This window comes from Rhea americana, unplaced genomic scaffold (assembly GCF_003343005.1).
Source record: "Rhea americana isolate MKP2758 unplaced genomic scaffold, rheAme1 scaffold_2, whole genome shotgun sequence".
Taxonomy (NCBI): domain Eukaryota; kingdom Metazoa; phylum Chordata; class Aves; order Rheiformes; family Rheidae; genus Rhea; species Rhea americana.
The window spans coordinates 3,788,656-3,812,202 of record NW_028186149.1 but is presented as its reverse complement, the minus strand read 5'-3'; the positions used below and the strand labels follow the sequence as shown (position 1 = coordinate 3,812,202).

Here is a 23,547-nt window from a genome sequence, read left to right as displayed (position 1 = left end):
TAAGTACCTATGGCTATGCAATACAAGGAGAAATTTTCCATAGCCGCATCTTTATTAGTGTGTAGGGGATAGTGGGGGCACATAATTCAGAATTATCTGGTGATAAAGAACAACTCAATGAAAAATATCACATATGCAACAACCACCAGGCTAGGTGGCACTTGCATGCATTCTTAAGATAGTCTTGAAAAATCATCCTTCAAAGTCCAATTAAAAAAATAATATCCCATCTGGCCTGCAAAGGACACACTGTGTTTCGTTTTCTGCTCCAGACAGAACAAAGGTTTCCAGAGCAGCATCAGAGCAATATGCCATTTCTGCTTAATCTTTTAGCCTCTCCTTAAAAAAAAGTTCATGACACAAAGTAATCTCTTTTCATATTTAACTGCAGCAAGCAAATGGTAAATCCAACACTGAAAGCCTTTACTGAATCAATGATGAACTGCCCTGCCAAATCTTTCCTCCAACTACAACACAGTATGAGGCTATGATGGCAAAGCCAAACTTTACAGTTAAGACAAAATATATGACCAGAAGGAGAAAGTAAGCTTTCAGAGTTAGTTTGCATTAGTGAGAAGGATGAAGATAGTTTAAATTAATTCTGCTTTTGCTGTTTATATTCTCCAAGTTATTCTCCATTTATTAGGTAATATCCCATTTGCAAAGCTAATGCATAGAATGTGAGAAACCTGAGCTATAGCTTTCATTTAACAGAAGTCAAATATTTAAATGTTGTTGCATCATTCAAGGTCACTAAGCCTACGATTTGTGGAAAAGATAATTAAAAAATACAAAAAAWTGTTGTAAATCCAATAATGCCTAGCTTCTTCAAGATTAATAAAAAAGAAAAAAGGCAAAAGACTATTCTAGATATTTCTAAGTCAGTTTAATTCTGCTGTATTTTGAAGCTTTTTAGTTCACTACAGTTCATACTATATTCATACATACATACATTCTTCTTTACTGTAAATGTGTAAAATTATGTCCCACTTTGTACTCATCTAGTAAAACACTAAGGTGTAGCAGAATTAAACTATTTCAGGCACTGTATTTCCAACAGCTGCGAGCAGGCACCCAAACATCTAGATTTGCATATTTAGCTTCAGGTCCTTACAGTGTTTTAACAGTAATGCCATACAACCACATATCTTCTAGATGTCGTCCATTTCACAGCTTTCTATCAAGGTTGACACCTGAGCAAGGCACAAACTTCCAGCGACTTCCAATCGAGTTCAGAAGTTTTCATTCTCTTGGAGGTGGGGGATGGAGTGGGGAATAAAAAGACAGAATCACAGATTACTTCAGGAATAGCTCTGCAGTTATGGTAGCTTCCATGTAGCTAGAAGTTGCAACCTCAGCTTCGAATTTCTTACAGTTCTTGCCCATGATGTTATTCCTGCATGTATCTCTACTGAACCAAGAAGGAAAGCAGAAAGAAGATTCTACTATCCTCTATTTCTGAGGATAGAAAACCAGACTTCAAGGAAATAGTACGTTCCTTTCCTCTTTATCTTCAAACAAAGAAAAAYACCAGTGTAACTTTCATGAAATCAGAGGCTCACAGTTAAGCAATCTATGAATGGATCTTTTCACCCTCAATGGTCAGTCCACTTCAGAGACCAAAATTATGTGTAGTTTTAAAAGGCTTTTAATCTACATGTAAATTTTTTTTAAAAAAGTTTCTCTCTTCATTTATAAAAATCTCTTTTGTTACTATTTCTTTAGTTTGAGGGAAAAGTTGAGAGAACAACTCTTTAAGTTTTAAAAAGTATCTAAAACATGGGCTAAAAATCTAACRAAAGCTCATCACAAATAAAACCTGAAGAACTGTCATCACTGTTAACATGCAAGAAAAAGGAAGTCAGATGAATGAACTCTGGGTCAAAGTAACACAAAGGCAAGAAACAATCTTCTACTCTTCTGAAGCTCTATTATGAGAACAGATACAGMCCAATATACTACCTAGCTCACATTATAAAGTTTGTTAACACACTCGACTGTTCCTTTCCAAAGCATCTATGGCACTGAAGTTGCAGTTATCCCCTAGTTTTCTTCCAGCTCAGTAATACTGCCACATAAAACTGTGGCACAGAAATAGAATTCTTTTTTAGTTTGATATCAGGGGTTTTTTGCTGCCATAATCAAAGTAGAAAAATTCCACTGACTACACCAAGCTGTTCATAACCTACAGCATAACAGCAATCTACTGCTGCTTAAATTCTTTCAAAGACACATCTTTATTAGCTGCCAATACATCATATTCTCAGGATTTTTTACTTGCCCATTGTGTATTATTCTATCTTCAGCTAAGATGTAACAACTAGCCACAATGAATAGATGCAATCATTTCAAAAACAGGYTTAACAACCGCTTTCTGTAAAAGGAACAAGTTTTCAGCTGAACTTTAGTTACTGCTTATGGGGACACAGCATTAGCACTGATCTGTTATAAAATCTGGATCTCTGGCAATGTGAGAACTTGATCAAACAATTCCACATCTCTACTACCTCAGTGACATACCAAAAGCACAAAGAAGTGTGCACTGTCACCTCTTTGGAGGTGTCAAATCCAATTGCACAGATCCAGAAGGAATTTCAACCATTATCTAAGCTACTGGCCTTCTACTGAATCCAGTCCAAACTACTGAAGCCCAAATAGTTGATGTTTGAATGATTACCTGGGTACTTGTAACATTTTAGAATCACATTTTAAAATTCATTTTAGAATTTTAACTTACCTGTTCCCCACGTATTGGTTACCTTTCTGGTTCAAAAAACAATTGGTTGTTCCTGTTGAGGTTTTAAAATTTCTAGACCAGTTTCTGGTACATAAAAGTCATTACTTGTCCTTTTCTGTTTGTTAAAGGGCTTTTTTTTTTTCTTTTACTTTTTTTTTTTAAATAAGCTGCAACACAAGCTACCATGCAGCAGCTCTACAGTATAGATTTTCTTATCTTTGTAATTATTAAAACCAAGTCAAACTGGTTTAGTTTGACTAAACTTAGAATTAGAAGTGTTTCTTAAATTTTAGAAACACTAATTTAGTGTTTCTAAGTGTCCTTATCTTCTCTGTTGGTTTCCTTTAATCCCAAATTCCTGAAGCCTCACACTCGTGTACTTGTCCCCCTCCTCCTAATATTTCTTACTTGGTTTTGATCCTTTAAATTATTCTTGAAATTTTAAGTTTGCCTTTTAGCTTCTAAGAAAAGATCTGTTTCCCAGAAAGCAGAACAGATCTGCTGCTTAACTACGGCATTTTTTACTTGACCCTACCTCTTCCTTTGCATTTGATACACAAGCCTACTGCACTGCTAATGCAGCATGTTAAAATAATCCTAAACAGGCTGAGCTTACTCGCTCTGTAAAATGAGACTCTTGCTTCCTAACTTTTGTCCTTTATTCCTTTCTAATTAGTAACTGTTCCTGCTCCTATAGAAAGAAATATTAAAACAGTTACTGGCTTTGAACAGTATATAAAAAAATCAAGCTAATAACAATAAACACCAGCACCAAAACAACAAATACACCAGAATGAAAGTCTGCCTGACASTCTCAGACCCTCTGGTCTTCAAAATCTTTTGATGAACAACTGTAAAACATTGCCTCAGCCATATACCAACTACTAATACCAACAGATAACATTTCTCTGATGCAAACAGCTAACATACTTTTCAACATCTATGAAGAGCATAATCTGTTAACTGAAATTGCCCCTACTGAACAACAAGATTTTCCCATTAGAATTTATAGAAGCATTGAACACTTACTACTCGAACTGCAGTAAAATGAACAGGTTTTAGATCTCAGTTGTAAAACAAGATGCCAAACCAACAAAAAGTATTCCACTGCTAACTAACCTCACATATATCTTTACACCCTCCTCTATCCAATATTTTGTCACAGCACTCAAGTTTTTCTACATAGTTTAAGCTCAAGTCAAACTACACAATCAGTTTGGCAACAGGACAAGAAAAAGTCAATTAAACAATGAGCCGTGAAGTGATTGATTCCACACTGCCAACACTTTTTACTGCTATGTCATCTGATTCCAGACTTTACAAAAAGGACCTATCTGGCCTCAGAGAATACAGTAAGGCTTCAAGATTTTTTCCAAACTGACTGGTAGCAGGATGCATTTCCACTCAAAAATAGGCTCTTTTTTTTAAAAAAAAAAAAAGCTAGGACACAATTACTAAGTTCACTATACAGGCACTGTTTTGCATATCCTCATAACTGATCTGCTTTTCATTCTTATGTCTACCTTAGCACAACCAATCTYCGCAGAAATTCTCACCTTACTCTTTTAAACTACCTTATTGAACAGTGAAAATGGGCAAAATCTGACACTACTACATGGAGTCAGACAGTCCTATTCATTATTAACCAAAAAAGTGCTTTCAGTAAATAATCCTGGTACCATGTACTGTTTAGTTTTCATTTTACAGACTGAATACATAATCTAACCCCCAAAATACACTACATTTCTTATAATGTCCTTGCCAAACCAGCTGTGAGTACCTAAGGGCTATCCTCAGYATATCTAAACTGCAAGACTTGGAAGCATTTCAAGGTGTTGAAACTTACCTTCTAGCCACAGCCTGAAAATTTAAGCATGMACGCTAGAATAGCATGCTTCAGCCAGTTTAGGCAGTAAGAGGATGAGGACCTCAAGATTAATTACAAAGTGCACCTGTTCTGCATAATAGGCTAGATATGGCACTTTAAACTTTCCACCATAAATAAATCCTCTTACATCTTCTATCAAGACAAAGAAGCTCAGAAGTTGGAACATAAATTACAGATCTATACAGATAAATTACAGATTTACATACAGGTCTGTACTTTATGTACAACTTTCCACAAAGCTGAAATTACAAATCTGTCACTTCCAGCAGAAAGCTCAGTGTGTAAACCTAGCATGTTTTCCATTTGGTTTTATCCTATTACTTGAAGCACTTCAGATTCATACAGAGATTTTGTGCATTGCACATGCGTGCCTGTGAGAAAGAAGTGATGTTCTAAAACACTTTTATCAAGTTCACACAGTAAGCCACATTCAGTTAAAACAAACGTAAGAATGAAGGAATAAGGGTGTTACGCTATCCATGTGTTTAACTTACAATTGCTTTTATTCTCCTAAGGTGTTTTAAACTAATCCAGCAAGCCTAAGTAACAATGAAATGCAAACACGTTTCATACCCTAAACACAAACAAGCTCTTCAGGGAATTTCAGTGCACAGGTTTGAGATGAAAAACTAAACTGCACATCCTTCCTATATCTTTTCTAAAGGGAAAAGGGAGGATTAGATGCTCCTGTACAACAACAAATGGCACAAGCTCTAACCTGAAYGTTAGAGACACTTCAGCCTGATGCCTCGTTGCTGGGCTGGCTGCAAGCATGCTGGAAAAGCTGCAGATGTAAGCCAGCATGGCAAAACCAGTCCTCCCCCTCACCCAAACACCATAGCCTAACTCCCAAGAAAAAAAAAATAGAATTCCTTTAACTTCCATATTAAAAAAATCATTGCTTTGCACCAGACGTACCAGCCGGTGACCTGTTCACGTGGCAAGGCTGCATCGCCCCTGAGAGGGGAACCGGAGAGGCGAGGCAGGGCAGGGCGCGGGGGCAGCGGGCGCGGGGGCAGCCCCCCTAGCGACGCCGCATCGGCATCACCCGCGGCCGGGGCGGGCCGGGCGCCGGGCCCCATGAGCAGCGGCGGCAGCGCTGCYTCTAAGGAACCTCACGGGCGAGAGGCTAACACAAACGCGCCTCTAAATAGACGCCTCCGACAACCGCACCCTTCTTAGCTCGCCCTGAGCCCCGTCACGGTCGGGGACCGTTGGCGCTGCGGGCGCTGCCGCCGCTTCTGGAAGGTTCCGCGGCGCTTGCGCAGCGCCCGCCGCCGCCTGAGGGCAGCGGCTCGGCGCGAGGCGCTCGCGCGCTCGGCGGGGCGGCTCCGGGCAGCGCCCATCACTGCCCGCGCTGGCGCCTCTGCCGCACGCAATGGAAGAAAATCGTCAGAATAAGTTTTATATTACTATAAACAATTCCTGTCCCATGCCCACACTGACTGCCTGGCACAAGATGTGAATTGATCCCACTATCATCCTGAAGTTTCATCCTGGCCCTCACTGATCCCTAAGCTTTCATTTCACAGTATCAATGTCCTCAGAAGAGAAAGGAAGAAAAAAAGCCCCAAACTTTTCCTGATGAAAAAGGAGAAAGGGAGCACGTGAGCATTTTGGCAACAGTCCTATTTGCAGAAACTTTTGAATATATGTTTGCATTTCATTAAGGAAAGGCATTTCCAAACCTTTAAAATCTTTCAGAAACGGACTTCACCAACGAGCTTCAAATTGATCACATCGGTCCTTCYGCCATGCTCACAGGCATATGCAAAGGGTAGGGCTTGCAGCAGAGGCCCTGTGGCCCCCTGCTCAGATGACCCCCCCMCACACACACCCTGCCAAATCAACCTCCCATTCCCTCCAGGCTGGTCAAGGCCAACACAATCCTCAAAAACGGGGGAGGGATCCTACATCCATCTGCTCACATATATCCTCTAGAGAACTAACACCTTCATTTCTGACAAAAACCCTRTCTCCCTGCCTCTGCTAAGGCCTCCCTCTTTTCTTCAGATCTTAAAAGGCCTGAAAGAAATTCCTCTCCCTGAAGCAAACAGTGCCATAGAGCCAGCACGTGCTTTTGGACTTCATGCCAACTATTTCCTTCCTTCAGCTTCCTCTTCCAGTGCCTTCTGCCCTGGTCRCAAATTTCTACCCCACAGAAATGTTCAGTAATTGGCAGCAGAGAGGAAAACCGACAGAGTGGGTAAGCAGGCCAGGTTGGGAGAGCYGCTCAACAGTGACCTGAAGAGATGAGGAGGAGTCAGCTGGAGGGGCAGTGGCSAATGCACGGAATTTCAATCTAATGATACTCTTCAGAAAAACATGTTAGAAGAAAGAGCATTCCAGCTGTAATACCTGTGCTAAATAATGTATTCAGCTGTTCAAAGGGAAATTAAAAATAGCTATAGAACAAGAAAAAAACAGGCAATAATATGCAAATCAAATCAAAATGCAATCCATTAGTAAATTAATAGAGAAAATCTATCATTGTACACAACTGCACACTGAATGTCCTTGTGAAATATAGATAATAAGTTCTTCCTCTGTTTCAGCTCCTTAGATTGCAAGCTCTTTGGAAAATATACCATGTGTTTCTGTGTGGACAGTAAATCTACCACCATGGACAACTAAACTTCACATTCCGCATGCTGTAMGGTAAGGACTAGGATGCAGAGACTCACATGGATGGTTCCTCAATCCAAATCTTAATATACAATCTTGACTCTCTATCTGTGTGGCCATGCTAGTTCTCCACAGAACATCGTAAGATGTTTTTACCATTTGTCAGTTTTTATAATTTTGCCTAAATGTCTAAATATAGTTAATAACAAGCTCTGTAATTTGACCAAGATGCCTTGAGGATGCCCATACAGAAGTGGCATGCATGCTCTTGGCAGGCAAATGTCATATATTGTTTTACAGTATTAAATAAATTTAAATTAGGCTTCATTCTGTGTGCACACTGCCTTGTAAAGTCAACATCAGTGTTCTTCCATAAATRTTTCCAAAACTCGCTCATTGACAATATGTCAGAATTGATTGTTCTACRGATAAGTTGTCTCCGCACAGCCCTGTTATTTTCAGGGCATAGTTTGCTGTAGGCTGTAATTCAGTATTTACTCATGATAAAGTTATGAATCTGCTTTATAGGAAGCTTAATATGATAGAGCAGACATTGACAAAGCTGTTTATAAGATTTCCTCACGTCTGTCTACATAWTGTCTGTTTTAGTTAAAGTGAGTGGGATCTCAGCAATATACTTGCAGGTCAAGCTTCAGACTGAGGGACACTCCTGGTTATCCCATAGCAATCAGCAAGGTAGAGAAGGAAGGAGTCTGGCAAGTCATGGGCTCCTGTATCCACTACAATTGTTAGTAAAGCTATAGTAAGTCTACAAGCTGATGTTGTTCAAATAAAGTAAATGGTCTCCCATTCAGGAGATGTAGTTTTATTCGCATTATATTCTGTAAGGCAGAACTTCAGTTTTGTGAAACCAAAGTTTCTGTTTAAAGGCATATGCTTTTCTTTTCACATAGGAAATGTTTCGAGGCACTTAGAGAAAAATAAGAACATGTCCAAAATGTACTGGCAGATTGTCTAGTCTTTTTAAACACTGTAATAGCTCATGCTTAGGAACAAGATTTAAAAGTCTTAAACAGTTCTGTGACTGTAAGCTGACACCACAGTGCAACTACAGATACCTAACAATATGCAAACACTCTCCAAGAAATAACTATATGTAACTACATTTGTTTTTCTCAACAGAAAGGCTACTGCGGTGTGATCTGTCTTCATCTGAGCCTCTTCTGATATTTTTCCTTAATAAGCCTAAAGAAAATTCCATTTGGTTTGGCAAGATCTTCTGACAATAACTAGAGAGTTGCATTTATTTTTGACATTGTCTCTTTTACTTTTGTTAGCACTCTATAAACTCCTRTATTACTCTCATATAGTTCATTATATTCAAATACATCATTACTGCTCATATATTTAAAATGCTTATTACTTCATCTCACTTCAAGAACTTCATATATATTTAAAATATCTGTACAAGAGTTCAGTCACTAACTCAAAAATATATTCAAGCTTTGTAAGAAATTATAAATATATTTTAGCAAATATGAAACCAGAAGGGAAGATACAATTCAAACAAACTCATATTTATCTGAATATACCAGGACACAGTTTATTCTCCTCCCAGATCCAGCAAGCGCTATGTTAAATAGTAACAAGGAACTTTGAAACTTCCATACTAAAGAGGACATCATCCTTAGTGCAAAATAACCCGTATACAGTTGGGACTGTATAAAGAATTTTACTGGGGCAATGCCACGAGAAAGAACCTCTTCTCTCTTCCATCAAGAAACATGGAGAGCTCATTCAGTATTGCAGCCTGAGCTACGTTTTTTTGCACCTTTGCAGGTTTTGAAACACTTGCAGCTGCTTCATAATCYCTACACACAAGCGTACATGGCCTGAAGAGCTTAAATCCTGTGATTGCCTCTTTAAGCCAACCAAAATCTCTGTGAAATGCAGCCAAGCAAACACAGGAACAAGGAGTCCCCCACACAGAGTCCTTGTAAGGTGTTCTGCAGCGCCCTACTGGGCTGGGCACATGATCAGGCTGCTATGTTTACAACTAAAACACATCCTGAAAATGGGCCATACTATAACTCACTAAATCTAACAAGAGTCTATCCATTAACTTCAATTGAGTTGAACTGCAACTCAAATGACCTATATTGAAGAATATGGGATCAATGAGTTATTTTGTTTATTTAACAAGGTCAATTTTACCTTTAGAGCATATTCTGCTTGCTAGCTGGTTATAGGACCTTTAAGAGGTCTTATACTTCAGTAGTTAGCCAAAAATTTAAATTTWTTTCATAGTAAATCACCAACACCCCAAAAAAAGAAGTTATATTAAAGGAAATTTACTTATTTATATACTTTAATATAATTTAAAGTAGATAATGTTATTTAACAGTTTCTAAAAGACTCATTCCAAAGATTTAGATTATGGAAATACACCTTCCTTTAAGAAATAAGATGTACCTCAGATATTTTGAATAACAGCAAATCTGTTTGAGCCACAATGAAATCATCATCTATAAATAATTGTGCCTGCTTTAAATATTTTCACATTTTAAGGTTATGAACAGATTTCAAATGAATGAGACCAGTTATTCCTAGCTTTCTGTTTTTGTTTATTTCTGTATTCCCAGATCACTGTGGAATCTTAGTTAAAGGCTTGGGAAACCACAACAGAACTCTCAATTCCTTCTTTTTGTTGTTTCCTGGTTAACAATATTTTTTTCAATTAATGCTCAAAACAGAGTTCTTYATTCTGAGTTTTTCACCGTAATATTTTTGTGTGCTCTTAGCAATTTAAACCTAAAATGTAGACTTCAGTGTGCTATTGGCCCCAGTTCAGTAAGTASTGTTGCCTTCAGTAAAACTTTCACAAGTTGTGCGTTCAGCAGTGGCCCAGGGCCAGTAGCCCTTTATATGACATGAACAGGCACTTCTAGAAGTTACTTCTACAGATTTCAGTTTTTACTATGTAGCATTTGGAACTCTTCTGAATTAAAACAAAAACAACAACAACAACAAGGACTTCTCACAAGCTTCTTGTATGGTAGGCAATCAGAATTAATTCAGTTTGTTAGTCATTCCGGATGTTGGCCACTGGATGTCTCCACTACTCCGTGCAAACACAGATTAATGTACTCTGTCAGTGAAAAAAGAAGAYTTTCAAAAAGGCATTTGTTTATTTTAGAAGCCACCACTAACCCTTTGCATACAATGCACAGAAGCTTTACAAAGTWGTATTCTGTGGCCTTCAGAGCACCCCAGGAGATGACTGTTTCATGTGAAATTTGATTCTGGTAAACTTGAGTAACAGTTCTAAGCATATAAAATCAAAATTACTAAAATGTTKCTAGATAAATAGAAGAAACACACACAGCAGTTGCTTCAACCTAGAACTTTTTTGCTTCCCTGTATCTCTGGTACTAGAYAAATTGTATCAATAAAAACTTCGTGACAGATGAGGAATTGTCAGGGTAGGTTCTCCTAACAGAGAAATTTTTTCCTCAAAATTTTACTCATTTGCTGGAATAACTGGCTAATTCAAGTAAATCTGATGAAACCTACCATTTGGTCACTGTATGGTTTGACATATCCTAAAAACTCTTCGTTAAATATGGAATATTAGGATTTTATGGCAGATACCTGCTTTCACAGAGATACAATACAGAATTCATTAAATATTTGGCATAATATGAGAATATTTAAAGAATATATTATAAAAACCCAAACTAAGGTCAGAGACACAAAAAGCRACTTCTAATCCGAAAAAACACCTCTCTTTTCCACCTCCAAAATGGGAGTTGAGATTTTTTTTGTGGGTTTTTTTTTTTCCGCTTTAATTCTGGCACTATTTGAGAAGAAAACCTGCTAAATACAGTGCAATTTCTCATCTGGGAAATAGCATGAAGTGCTCAGTCCTATGAAGCTTTGACCAATACTTGAGGGAGGCTGAGAGATGTCAGTTACAGCTGCCATTGCTGTGAGTTAAGGGATTCAGCCTCTTGCCGAGATGTCTCTAAAAGGACATTGATACCACTTTCTGTTACTCTTCAAAATATAGAGGAATTGAGTATTTCTATTTGCCTCTATTAGCTGAAATCTCAGCTTGTATCCAGATCTGTACTTTGAAATATGATTCCGCCTCAGTCAGCATGTGAGTAGCCCCCAAAAATTTGCAAAGTAGAATCAGGTAAAATTAGTGTATAAAAGCAATACCTTGGCAACATCAGTAAATATAACTCCAAGTGCTGCATTCAGACTTTCCACAGAGTCCTTGGATGTTTTTATTTTAAAAAATTCTATTGAATAAGGACTTCATGTTACATCTCAGAATTAAATATGTAAGAGGTAGAGGAGTAGAAAGGAGTTTCAAGTTTGGACTTGTGAAGCCTCCAGCAACATTCCAGACAAAAGATTTCAGTCATCTTTCAAGGGAATATGTTTATGCTCACAAAGTCAAATGTCTTAGAAGCCCCTCCCCCATTAAAACAGAAGCTCTATATTTGAGCAATAACAATGCATAAAGTCACGCTTCCCATTAAATTGAAAAGGTAATGAGTATAATATCCAGATCTCTATTATTTAATAACACTCATAACACGGATACACTGAAAATCCTAACTAATATTGGTGTACCTGTGGGTTTCCATGTAAATTAGTAGCATGCTTTTACATATTCAAGAAGTCACTCCTAATTGAAAACTATATCCCAACTTTTCTTTAATATGAAAAAAAAAGTTATACTTGTTACACAGATCTAACAGCAGTAGAAGAAGAGAGCACTGAGTGACATTATTTCTTGCTATTAAGATCCTGCACAATATAATTCAGGTCTTACTGACTCAATTTGTTGCATGACCAGGCAATAACTCTCTCTTTTTTCTCTTAAACAGAGTATTTTCTTTGAAAATTGCAGATTACATTAATGTCAAACTGCTTATAAAATTGTGCTTATTTATTTAGCATGAAAAAAAATGAAGAAACCGAACATTTTATTTTTAAAAGACAAAATTGTTACATCATTACTTAYAAGAAATGATCACACTATGCATTTTAATTTTTTATGTGCGAATCAACTTTAATTTTTCTTTAATTGCACAACTCAGACAAAAAAATAATCAATCTACAATGTTTTTAGTTTCCTTAAACAAACTCTGAATTTGCCAATATTTCCCAAACAAATAATTTTAGATCAATTCATACAATTGTTTGATGTTCCCAACCTCTTTTCCATTGCACTCTCTAGAATCAGCAGTGAATTGGAAATACAACTTTTTACCCACAAGTCCAATTATTTGAAAGATTAACATACTGCAAATCATTTCAGAGCTCTCTGATTGGTAGCCTCCCCACTTAAGAGTTTTCAGGACTAACAGAAACATGGCAGCATTGATGAATATAGACTCAAGACACATTATCGTTGGTTCTATAAATTAAAGAAGTTACATTYGATTTACACCACCTGAGAACAACCCACAATTTTTCTGTGTTAATTATTAGAGATTTGCTTTATTAAGCAGAGGCATACTGTTGATAAACTTCTGTGAAAAACTTTGGTACTTGGACAAGATGAGACAGTCATTACTAAAAAAGGGTGTCAAATGGACAYTTTAATGGCATGAGTCCATGTGTGTTGAGGAAATCAAAGACTAAATAAAGCAAAAAGCACAGAAAGAGGTTTAAAGTTAAAAAAAAAAAAACAGTAAATTCACTTGATAGTCTAGGCTTATGAGGCTACAAAACAGCACTGGAGTTATTTTGCTTCTCTGTGATGCCCAGTTACACTGCTGAAGAGCTACAGATGTTCTTGTGACTAAATTTATTGCCTAAATTTTACCAATCGCCTGTCTGTAAATTAATGCATCTATAAATATTTATAATGAACTAATTTTTACTTATATACAGCTACGCTATTTTCCTGTTCCTATCTCCAGTCGAATAAACAGGTCCATAGAATGATTAAACATATTGCAACACAAACTGCCAGTGTAGCACTCACACCTGACACATCACATCAAAGAGTCTTGTTATGGAAAGGTCCAAGATTCCCATCTTTAAAAAGTCAGCCCCACACTGAATGACATTGTCCCTTAGCAAATACATGTAATTATGCTCCGACTGAATATTTATACACTTAAGGCCTGACTTAAGTAAAAAACCTGTTATGGGGTGCTGCATTTTTCTGGAATACTAGAAGACACTTTTTCTTATTTAAAAACGAAAATAACTATTATTGGGTCTAACATATTCTAAGTGTATCCTCTGGCCTCCTGCCATAGCCCTTAATAGGCAAATAAATTTYTAAGGATTAGTTAAAACATTCTGTGCTTTTATTTACATACTCAAAGATATTTGTTTCCTATATTCTCATAAACATTAGTTAAAAAAAATGAATGTTCATTATAACATGGTTTTCAATAGGATGCCAATGACCTGGAGCTCAATGAGTTAACCTTAAAGCTGCTCTCCCTTTGGTAACAGATAAAATCCTAAACATTCAAAGGTCAGAGACTTAGTTTCATATTACATATATTTTAAAGACTATTCTTAAATAAAGGGCTATAAGTGTCATTGCTCAGCTCACGATTTCTTAATAACTTGGCTTCTAACTTCTCTATTTTTTTAATTTAGGTTTTCCAAGTTTTCATGTTTTGATTTCTGGATACTAATATCCTTGCTGAAAACTGGAAGGTAACAACTGAGTGAGCTTGAATCTGGGAAAATCTAAGTGAAAGGCATTGGGGCACCAATTACTGCCCCGTGGTCCTATGAACCGGTCTCCACTAGCTCAGACTTTAGCACTGCTAGCCTCTGTTCTCTTAGAGACTGGACTTCAGATAACAAACTTTAAGCTCTCTCCTCCCCTCTCATATATATCTCAATTTAGGGCAAAAGTAGAGTGTCTGATAATAGAGCATTATCACATTGGAGAATTCTGTTCCACAAAAACTTCCTGATAACAACTTAATCAGAGCGTGGGACTTCGGTTCTTGGCAAAACACAGAGGAACCCAACACCACCATCCCCTTCAAAGAGTAGAAAGAAACAACAACCAGCGCAGAGCTGACTACAGAAGAGGAGATCAGAGCATGCCTCTGTGACATACAGCCTGTCAAGTCATTTATCTAGCTCACTTTCTTCTGCTCTCTTATCCAGGAGACCCTTAATACTGCACAAGAAACTGACTGCAGGTTAGATGTTCAGGATGCAAGAGCACACCCCAACCCTCCATTAGTCTCCTGCAGCAACCCTCCTCTGGCAGCCCCTCCATGACACAGGACAAAAGTGCAGATATGTCCAGAATGTACAACAGATCCATGCACATCCCATTATGTGATGAGAAAGATGTGTTCTTCTGCCTAAAAAAAAAAGAATCTGCAGTGAAGCGAGCTGCACAGAAGACTCCCCTTCCTAACACTACTTTCCTTTTCTTGACAGCCACCGTAGCATGTCATATTGTGCCCGTGGCTTGCCAGTTCTATGCCCATAGAGCCCAGGGAAGCACCACATGGACCAATGCTRAAGATAATCACAACAGGCAATCCCCTTCCACTAAGTGCAAGATTCCCTTTAGGATCTCTATTACACTTATCTGTGGCATTACCCTAAATTACCTTGCCTCCAGCACATTGCACTGCATACTGAGGTGTTCAGTGAAGGCTGTAAAGCTTCTTGCTGAAGAGGGCTGCAGTAAACACTGCAGGAAATTTTCATTCCACAGTGCCTTCTGGTTAGCTGCTCCCTTCTGCCTGCGAATTATATATAATAAAGAGCACCAGGAAGTCTAAACAAACTGTGTAGCAACTTCCTCCCCTCATCCTCAGCGCTGTTCCTGACAGTATGCTTTCTTTGAGGCAGACGGAAAGAGCTGACAATGTAGGTTTTGTGATCAGGCCTTTGAGTGGTTACGCCAWGGACTGTGTGGCCTGCAGAGGTCAAGGGGCTTGGAGAACACTGGAATTTACCTGAGGTGCTCACAACAATTGGGCTCGAGAGACTCTCTCTAGGGTACTTAAATCATTGAAGCAACCTCCGATCTGTCATTTTCTTTGAGAATTACGGTGGATGRGTGAGATGACAGAAACACAGCCTGAGCTGAGAAGTACAGAATAAAGGGGAGCTGATAAATCATAAACAAGTCAACACAATTTAATTTCCTGGRAAAAAAAATTGAGAATTAAAACCCACTAACTGTAAGCATCCATAAAATAATCAGGGCAACAGTGGCAGACAATAGGGTAAGGTATGTCAGGACAAAAATCGTGTCAAAGCCTTCGAATTTTTTTCTATAAATAGACTTTCAGAATGGGAGAAGTGGTAGCTGTGATTTAACTTGGCTTTACTAAGATTTTTGATGCTGACCCTTTTGACATTCCAATAATAAGCTAGGAAAATCACATCTAGAAGAAACTGTTACAAGGCATGTACAAAATTGGTTGGAAAACTCAGTAGTTCTTACTGGACAGGTTGTGGSATTTATTGACTGAGAATCTGCAAGAATCTTTCCTAAGTCTGGTTTCAATCTGTATTTTTATGGACAAAGTGGATGATGAGATTGAGACTTTATATTCAGAGATAACAASAAGCCAGGAAATGCTGGGGAAGGATTACAGTTCAGAAAAAATGTTGACACCCTGGAAAAGGGTTTGAAAAGGTAGGATGAAATTTAACAGGGGTTGGTGCAATGCCCTTCATTTATGATAGAACAAACACCTGCACCAACATAGGATGAGTTGGTAATTTTGTGGTAGCAATTACACAAGGACACTGGAGTGCTAACAGTGGATCTCTTATTTAACAGAAGATGATGAAGTTGTAATGGTACATATTACAATAAAGCAATGAAGCTATAAAGAGCAAGAATTGTACTTGAAGGCGTAAAGCTGACGGAAGTTTGCAAATCATATCAATAATTCTAAAGCTTAGCTGGAGCACTACATTCACTTTTGGACACAGGTCCGTGTGAAGAGATTCCAGAGAAGTGCATGAATGTGATCAGAGATCTAGAAAACACACAAAAAGAAAAGATTAAAGTCATGCTGCTGTTTCAAGAAAACAGAGGAAATGACAATCTGTACTACATAAAGACAAGTACAAAAGGGAATACAACATGCCTATTTGCACTGTGAACTGGACAGGAAGTAATGGGCTAAAATGGCAGCAAGGAAGAGTTATACAATACTTCACAAACAATTTCCCCTGGTAGGGAAAAGTAAGCACTCCCTTTATGTATGCAGACTGCAGGATCTCCGTCCTGGGAGACTGGCACTGCGATGAACTAGATGAAGCTGCTGTGCTCTTTCCAAGTGTTGCATTACTTCACTTAAGCACGGAGTGCACAAGCTTTCGTATCATTCATTGACCTCTTCCTTCTTCCATAGTGACTATCCATAATAGCTGTAACAGCAGCTTTCACTCAAAATATTTGTTGTCATATAGTAAACTTCTAGATGCTGTTGTTTACCATTAAGGAAAATGGTTGCTGTTAATATAAACAGTTCACGAATAAACTTCACCACATTTTCTCCYCAAAGAAATGTAAATATTCAAGCGCAGCCATAGAAACCATATGTTCACAGCTCAAAATGGAAAGGAAGGAAGATTTCTTTTCCCTGACTCTGTAAGGAGAATTGCACCACAGACTATTAGCCCTTAATTGCAAAAATATTTCTGACAAGTCAATTTTTGCCTCTGGAAGGCAGTAAATTCTGAGATTTCACAATCTTGCAAGCCCTATCTCTAGCTTTTAGCTGCAGAAAGCATAATTAAAATACATAGATTTCTTTCACCAAAATTGTTTAGCAAAAGCATCTTCGATTTATTTCTATATGTGAACAGAGTACAGCTATGAGTCTGAGTAGCAATAATGCAAGTATTAAAACTTAAAAATCTTTCCAGAAATATTTTCACCATTATGCTTAAAATGGTGAAAATACAGTAACTGCTGCACCAGATACTTACCTAACAGCAAACACAGGTAACACTACCTATCATATATTTGGGAGTTTGGCCATTGATTTAAACATTGCTGCCCAGAATTTTCTTAATTTGTAAGAAAATTATTCTTAAATAACAAAATATGTTAAAAATATTTTGGAGCTTCTTACATACTCCAAAACATCTTAATTTATATCAGCCTTASATTGATTCCTCCTTGAGTTTGAATAGTCTGCATTCAGTATAAATGTCTTAATATAATGCTGTGAGTCAAACCATCAATCTCTGTTAATGAAAATATCAGGATCATCACCTGGTAATCACATACATTCTTCAAAACTAGAAAATCCTTCTTTTGAATGATGACATAATCATTAATGTCATCATAAGGGAGCATTACAGACCACTTTTGTTTAAAGCTTCCCTTTCTAATTTCCRTACCACTATTGCCAATAGTTACCTATGTGCAAAGTATCAGAACCATTTCAAAGACCTGAAATGACAAAGTTTCTCACTTTTGTGAAATTTTGTGCAATTTTAAGGTGTTAAGGATAAAACAATATATAAATACTCTAAAATTTACTACCACCATTCACTGAATGTGCAAGGTAGATTAGCCTATTGCTTTGTACCACTCTAGCCACACTACTAAATGCAAAACAGTAAAGAATTTTAGTAGAGCTGTGGGACATACCAAAAACATTTCCAAACCCRTAAGAAACTTAGGTTAATAAAACTGTGCCTAGTCTAATTACATTCATCCTTCCCAAAGCAATTTGGGGGGTGGGAAGAGGGTGGAGTGTGACTGTTYAAATGTGCAAGTCACTTTTATACACTGTATCAATTAATGGTTGCAAACATAGCATAGAACCACCACCACAGTCACAACTCTGTTAAGATTTCCTAAAGCTGCTCTCCCTGCCCCAAACTCAAGTTGTAGTCAATGCAGTACAGCGATATAGCAATTGCTTCACGTTTGGCATGAGGTTGCAGCCAAATATGTAAGCTATTCATAAATATTATCCAAAAACAGACAGCAAGCACAGTTGGTGAGCTAGAAGGAGATTTAGGGTTCACCTGGTACAGACCTAACAGAGGAAGACAATGTTTGTGTTGAAATAGCAGAGGTAGCTTTACTAACTGTAASAATCCATGGGGGAAAGAAGGGGAAGCTTCAGTAAAATACTATTGTGAAAAATAATGAATCACACTCACAGGCTTTAAATATAAATTACCTCTCTTTTAGCCAAAAAGCAGCTGTACAAAAGCTGATGTTAACCATTATCCATTTTCCACTGAAACCATCCTGCACTGGCTCAAATATTTTAAAACTACATATACATACAAGTTTTCAGCAGCTTACCATCCCCCTTTCTGAATTATAGCCCGCTTTTCTGGTGAAAATGAGCTAGCATAAGTGGTTTAAGCAGCCTTCTCAGTGTTTTGCCTGATCCACACTGAATAATTAAGGATTTTAAAAAAAAAGAAAAATCCACTGCTTTACCGTCATTAAAGAGAAACACAAGAGGGTTTTAGACTGTCATTCAATACCCAGATTAATAAAAACAATTAAATATCCCTCCATACTCAGTACTCTATTACTTGACATGCTTCTAAATTCTGAAATACTCTGCAGTGAAATAGGAGTATAGACATGAACTGGCACCCTATTATCACAAGGGAAYAACATAAACTGTAGCATAAAGACTGTCTTTAAAAGAAAACAGAGAAGTCCAAAAAAAAATACAGCAGTTCTGAAGCTGCATTAGCTCCCATTTTTCTGGAATTAATAATTACTGGACAAAAGAAGATGCCAAGCAAACAGACTATTCAGATAGACTGCTGGTGAAATAAATATTTTAAATTTTGTGGCTTTCCAAATGACTAGTGAGCCTCTGTTGCAATGTGCCAGAGAATACTGACCCTACACATATTCACACTAGATAARCCCTACATATGCTAGCACTTCAGATATTCCAAAGCTTACTGCCTGTGTACTGACCAGTTACACACAACACAAATGTAGAGAAAAATCATATACTGAAATAATAGCATACTCTGTGAACTCCATGAAAGAACACAAGAGAATTCAAAACATATGGAGGTATTTTCCTCGACTATGGACAGCACTGAAAAGGACAGACTATTAATTACAATGGGAAATTGCTGCAGACTCTTATCCACCACAAACATACGCCATGATACTTAGCAAGTTAAAAACATTTACAGGCATTTTGCCTGTAAATCCAGAATTTTGCATTGCCTTGGGATACATGGATGCATCAGTGGAACTTTCAAGTGGAACTTGTTTCAGTTCTTTCATTATGAAAGACAGTCCTGATCCTAATTAAAACTACATCCACATTGTAAGTTTGCCACTAAGTAAATAGTACAGATAGCAAAGCTTATGTGAGAAGAGCTTGTGCTCTTTTCTTACACCAAACTAGACTTCTACCTGTGAGTTTTAGCTACAGATTTCAGTCCCTGTACGCTACAGAAGTATAGAAGAGTCATACCTGGGCCATCTCTCCTTTTCAAAACAAAAATAGGCTTTATACTAGCAAGCTGATCCATAGCACTGAAACCAATTATTTTGGTTTTCAAAGAGAAGATGAGAACACAGACAGAAGACCTGTAGATGGACCTATCTGTATATACTACAGAAACAAACATAACTGGTAGATGATCAAATGCATAGGTATAGACACTTAACTGTATTTTACAATACATATACGTACCTAAATTGTTTTATCTTGTATTTTCCATCTCTCTTAAACTGTGTAAACACATACAGTCTGTATGTGTTTAACTTGGATTGTTTTACTGATGCTTCAAGTCCGTTTTCATTTGTAGACATCTGTGTAAGAATGAGGACATGATCCCATTCTGCAAGGGGCAGTAAATTTAGAACCACAGAAAGTTCCCATAGAATCTATTTAGCCTTAGCTCCAAGTCCTTCAGAAGACAATAAGGACGGCGGAGACATGAAAGAAGCATGTATTTTAACTGAGGTGAGCATGTTAGAAGATAATTGAAGTCAAAAATAATTCTTGATCTAATATTTTATTTCCACCGAAAGACAATCACTTCCATTTTGATGGTGATTGTGGAAAGAAGAGTGATGGTACTAGTGTGWGTCGTTTGGCACAACATACCAGTACTAGAAATAGGAAGTAGAATGCATGCTGGTTTTGTATGTGAKGCACTGTGCTCAGTTTAGAATTGATTAGCTAACAGAAAAGACAAGCAATGAACAGTATTTTTCTATTGTATGTACACTGAARGCATTTGAGATGGGTTCAGAATAATTTCTAAACGGTTTACAACATTAGGAAGATAGAACACCTTCATGCCAGAGTTTTCACCAAAAACTCAGACAGCTATAAGAGCAGTTGGGTAGAGCATGGTGCTGCTAATTGCAAGGTCGTGGGTTCAATCCCCGTATGGGCTACGTTGAGGGTTGGACTAGATGATCTCCAGAGGTCCCTTCCAACCTTACCATTCTATGATTCTATGATTAATCATGACATTTAATGTCTCCTTTAATAGCATTAAGAATGAAGACTGGAATTGAATAAACAGAGTTCTAATTTTTATGCAATAAAATATTCATTCAGTTTCTCCATTTTAAGCACTGGATTACACATAGGAAAATCATCTGTTTATTTTAGGCAGGAGGATTCATATCAGATCCTGCCACAGCTGCAACTGGCTTCATTGCTTTGGACAAGTTACTAATCAGCTATATTCTATAAGCTCCAAACTGCAAAATGAGGGGAAAAACTTTCCTTTCTCATGGAATTAACACAGGAATAAAATCCACTAATTGCTGAGATGTTCACACAGTACTTTGATCAGAGTCAAATGAGTGCTCAGKAGGTAAAGTCTGCTGCCCCTCCAACACTGGGTAGTATCATATTTGACAAGATGCCTCTTTGATCAAAGCAGATTTATGTGCAGAGTGAAATGGCAGTCAGACTGAGAAGGCTTAACAGAATCGGTTTCCACATTTTCACAATATGAGTAGCTTTTGAAAGCAAAAATTCCTGAGAAGGAGCACAGCACACAAATCTTCATCTTCACAGAGCAGACACAGCATCAGTGCTATCTGCGGCTGTTTTAGTCAGGGAAAACTAAACCCATAGTTTGGATATTACTGGAAGTATAATCTGACCTCATTTTAAATTGGATTTTATCCAGYGTTCCTGCAATATCCTCAGGAGATTTGATCCAGTGATGACTTCTAAACTGATTTTCATAGAACAGATCCAACATTTTTCAAATATCTTCTTTAATTTGCCAGTGACTAATATACAGCGTTTCCATCAAGATAAGGTTTTATTCAAGCAAAGAAAATCCAAACTTCTCATTTATTACGTTCAGCTTCTTTCTGCGTATGCTGCATCTTCTCTCTTCACTGCTCCCACCCCAAAAGAAAACAGAACTCGAGTCCCAAAAGAGCTAAATGTGTCAACTCAGTTCACTGTAAGAACCTTCAGTCTTGCCAAATGCAATTTTATTCAGCAAAAGCTGTTGTCCCCAGACAACAGAACCTTTGACATTTTAAAGTTAAACTTTCCAACCTAGCTATTACGATTTGGAGAATGTTTTAAACTTTTCTTTAACATGAGGACTCTGTAAACTTGTTAGAGAAATGACTGAAAATATTTTTCTAGATAATACCCACTGATTTAAACAGGAGCTACTTGAATTCCTCTGTGCTGGATAATCCTCAGCACAAGCTTACATACGTATGTGAAAACAAACATACCATTTGTGACTTACTCAGATTCATATATGCTTAAGTATTTAAATGGTGCATTACTGAACCAGTAACTAGTGGACCTGCAGGAATGAAGTAGTTCTTAATGTTTCCTTTTCCTCCCACTTTCCCTATGCCCTTTCATTGGAACTGGAAGACAGTCCCAATGTACACCTTGTGCTGCCAAAAAGACTATACATTGCCAAGATACTTCATCTAGCCACCACCCTCAATAAAAAAGTCCTTTAGTAATGCTTCAAAGACCCGATTTTAAACTCTCTTGCTTTCTATGCAGATTCAATGCAAARCAAAACAGTTAGCCACAGCCCTGTCATTCTCTACACAACAGGAGAGAAAAGAACCACGAGTCACTCACTCCACCCCATTCCCCAAGGTGAGTAGCAGTAGCCAAAGGAATTCTGTAATTCCAATTTATGCCACTCAGGACACTRAATACATGCAGAGTGATCTTACTGGATTCCCTCCAAATTTCAGTGCAGCAACGATCTCAATAATGTTTGAAAACAAATCAGAGATTGAATGTTCTGCAATAAAATTTTTGTCAGTGACGTTAACAAAAATATTAAATTTCAGCAATATGCCGACTTTTTCTTTAAATGGACATCTGTTTACATTTAGGATCTTCATGTGACTGTATTCAGCAACAATGAAAGGATGAGAGCATTCCTTACCCTACATCCCTCCAAAACTGGTGGGTAAATATCCCCCAGACTAAATAGAAAAATTAGCAGCAAATGAAATCAAATCATGCAATCCTCGTTCAAGGAAAATACCTCCACTGAGGTCAGAGGGAAGAAACTACTTGAAATTATTTGACGTGCATAAGGATTGCTAGGTTTGGCACAGGACCTGTAAGGGATTCTAGACTGTCCCTATACGCCTCTCCATCCTTGTCTTCTGCTCCTGGGGTTTAGCCAACTACACTACATTGTATGGTTGTTCTCAAGTGTGTCAAAGCAGAATCTTCCTAGAGTCAAGAATTACAGAAAATTCAAGTCACATGGATGTAAAATGCCACCTAATTCTCCTTATCCCAGCAAACAGGACGGTAGATGGCTGCTCTGCTGTCATTGCTGCCATTCAGATCTCCAGGCTTGATGTTGCAATGATACTGTCACAGGAAGTTTAGCAGAACATGCTAACCAGAGCAACTGTGCAACACTTAAAACACCGTCTGTGTTTTGTGTACATAATTTCTGGTTTACTATTTGAAATTCAGACCAGCCCACTTTCAGTGAGACTCACCCCCAAAACAGCTATAGTTTTCTACTAGGATTTACACCCTCTAGCCACAATTACCAGCAGTCATGTTGCCTAGTTTGGGGGGAGTTCCTTGCCAACCATCTGAACACTCACAGCTGGCAAAGAAAAGTAGAAATCCTCAGGCTCGAGGTGCTGGGTTTTCACTGCTGTAACACACTTTGCGAGTGAAGGATTATTTTTATGCTAATAGGAAATTTTAAAGAAACATTTGATGTCATTGGGAACAGTGATAGTTTCCTCACAGCACTGAAGSCTATTGCAAGTCAGATACAAGACTATTAAAAGAGTGCTTGGACTAGGAAATCAGGAAGACATGGATAGACGCGGAGGATTAGGTCTGTCTGG

At 37.7% G+C, this 23,547-nt stretch overlaps 1 protein-coding gene across 1 annotated transcript in view; it reads right to left on the bottom strand.

Moving 5' to 3' along the window:
- THSD4 (thrombospondin type 1 domain containing 4) overlaps positions 1-23,547 on the bottom strand; it is a 359,658-nt gene that overhangs the window by 236,618 nt on the left and 99,493 nt on the right. The gene's annotated exons all lie outside the window — the stretch shown is intronic.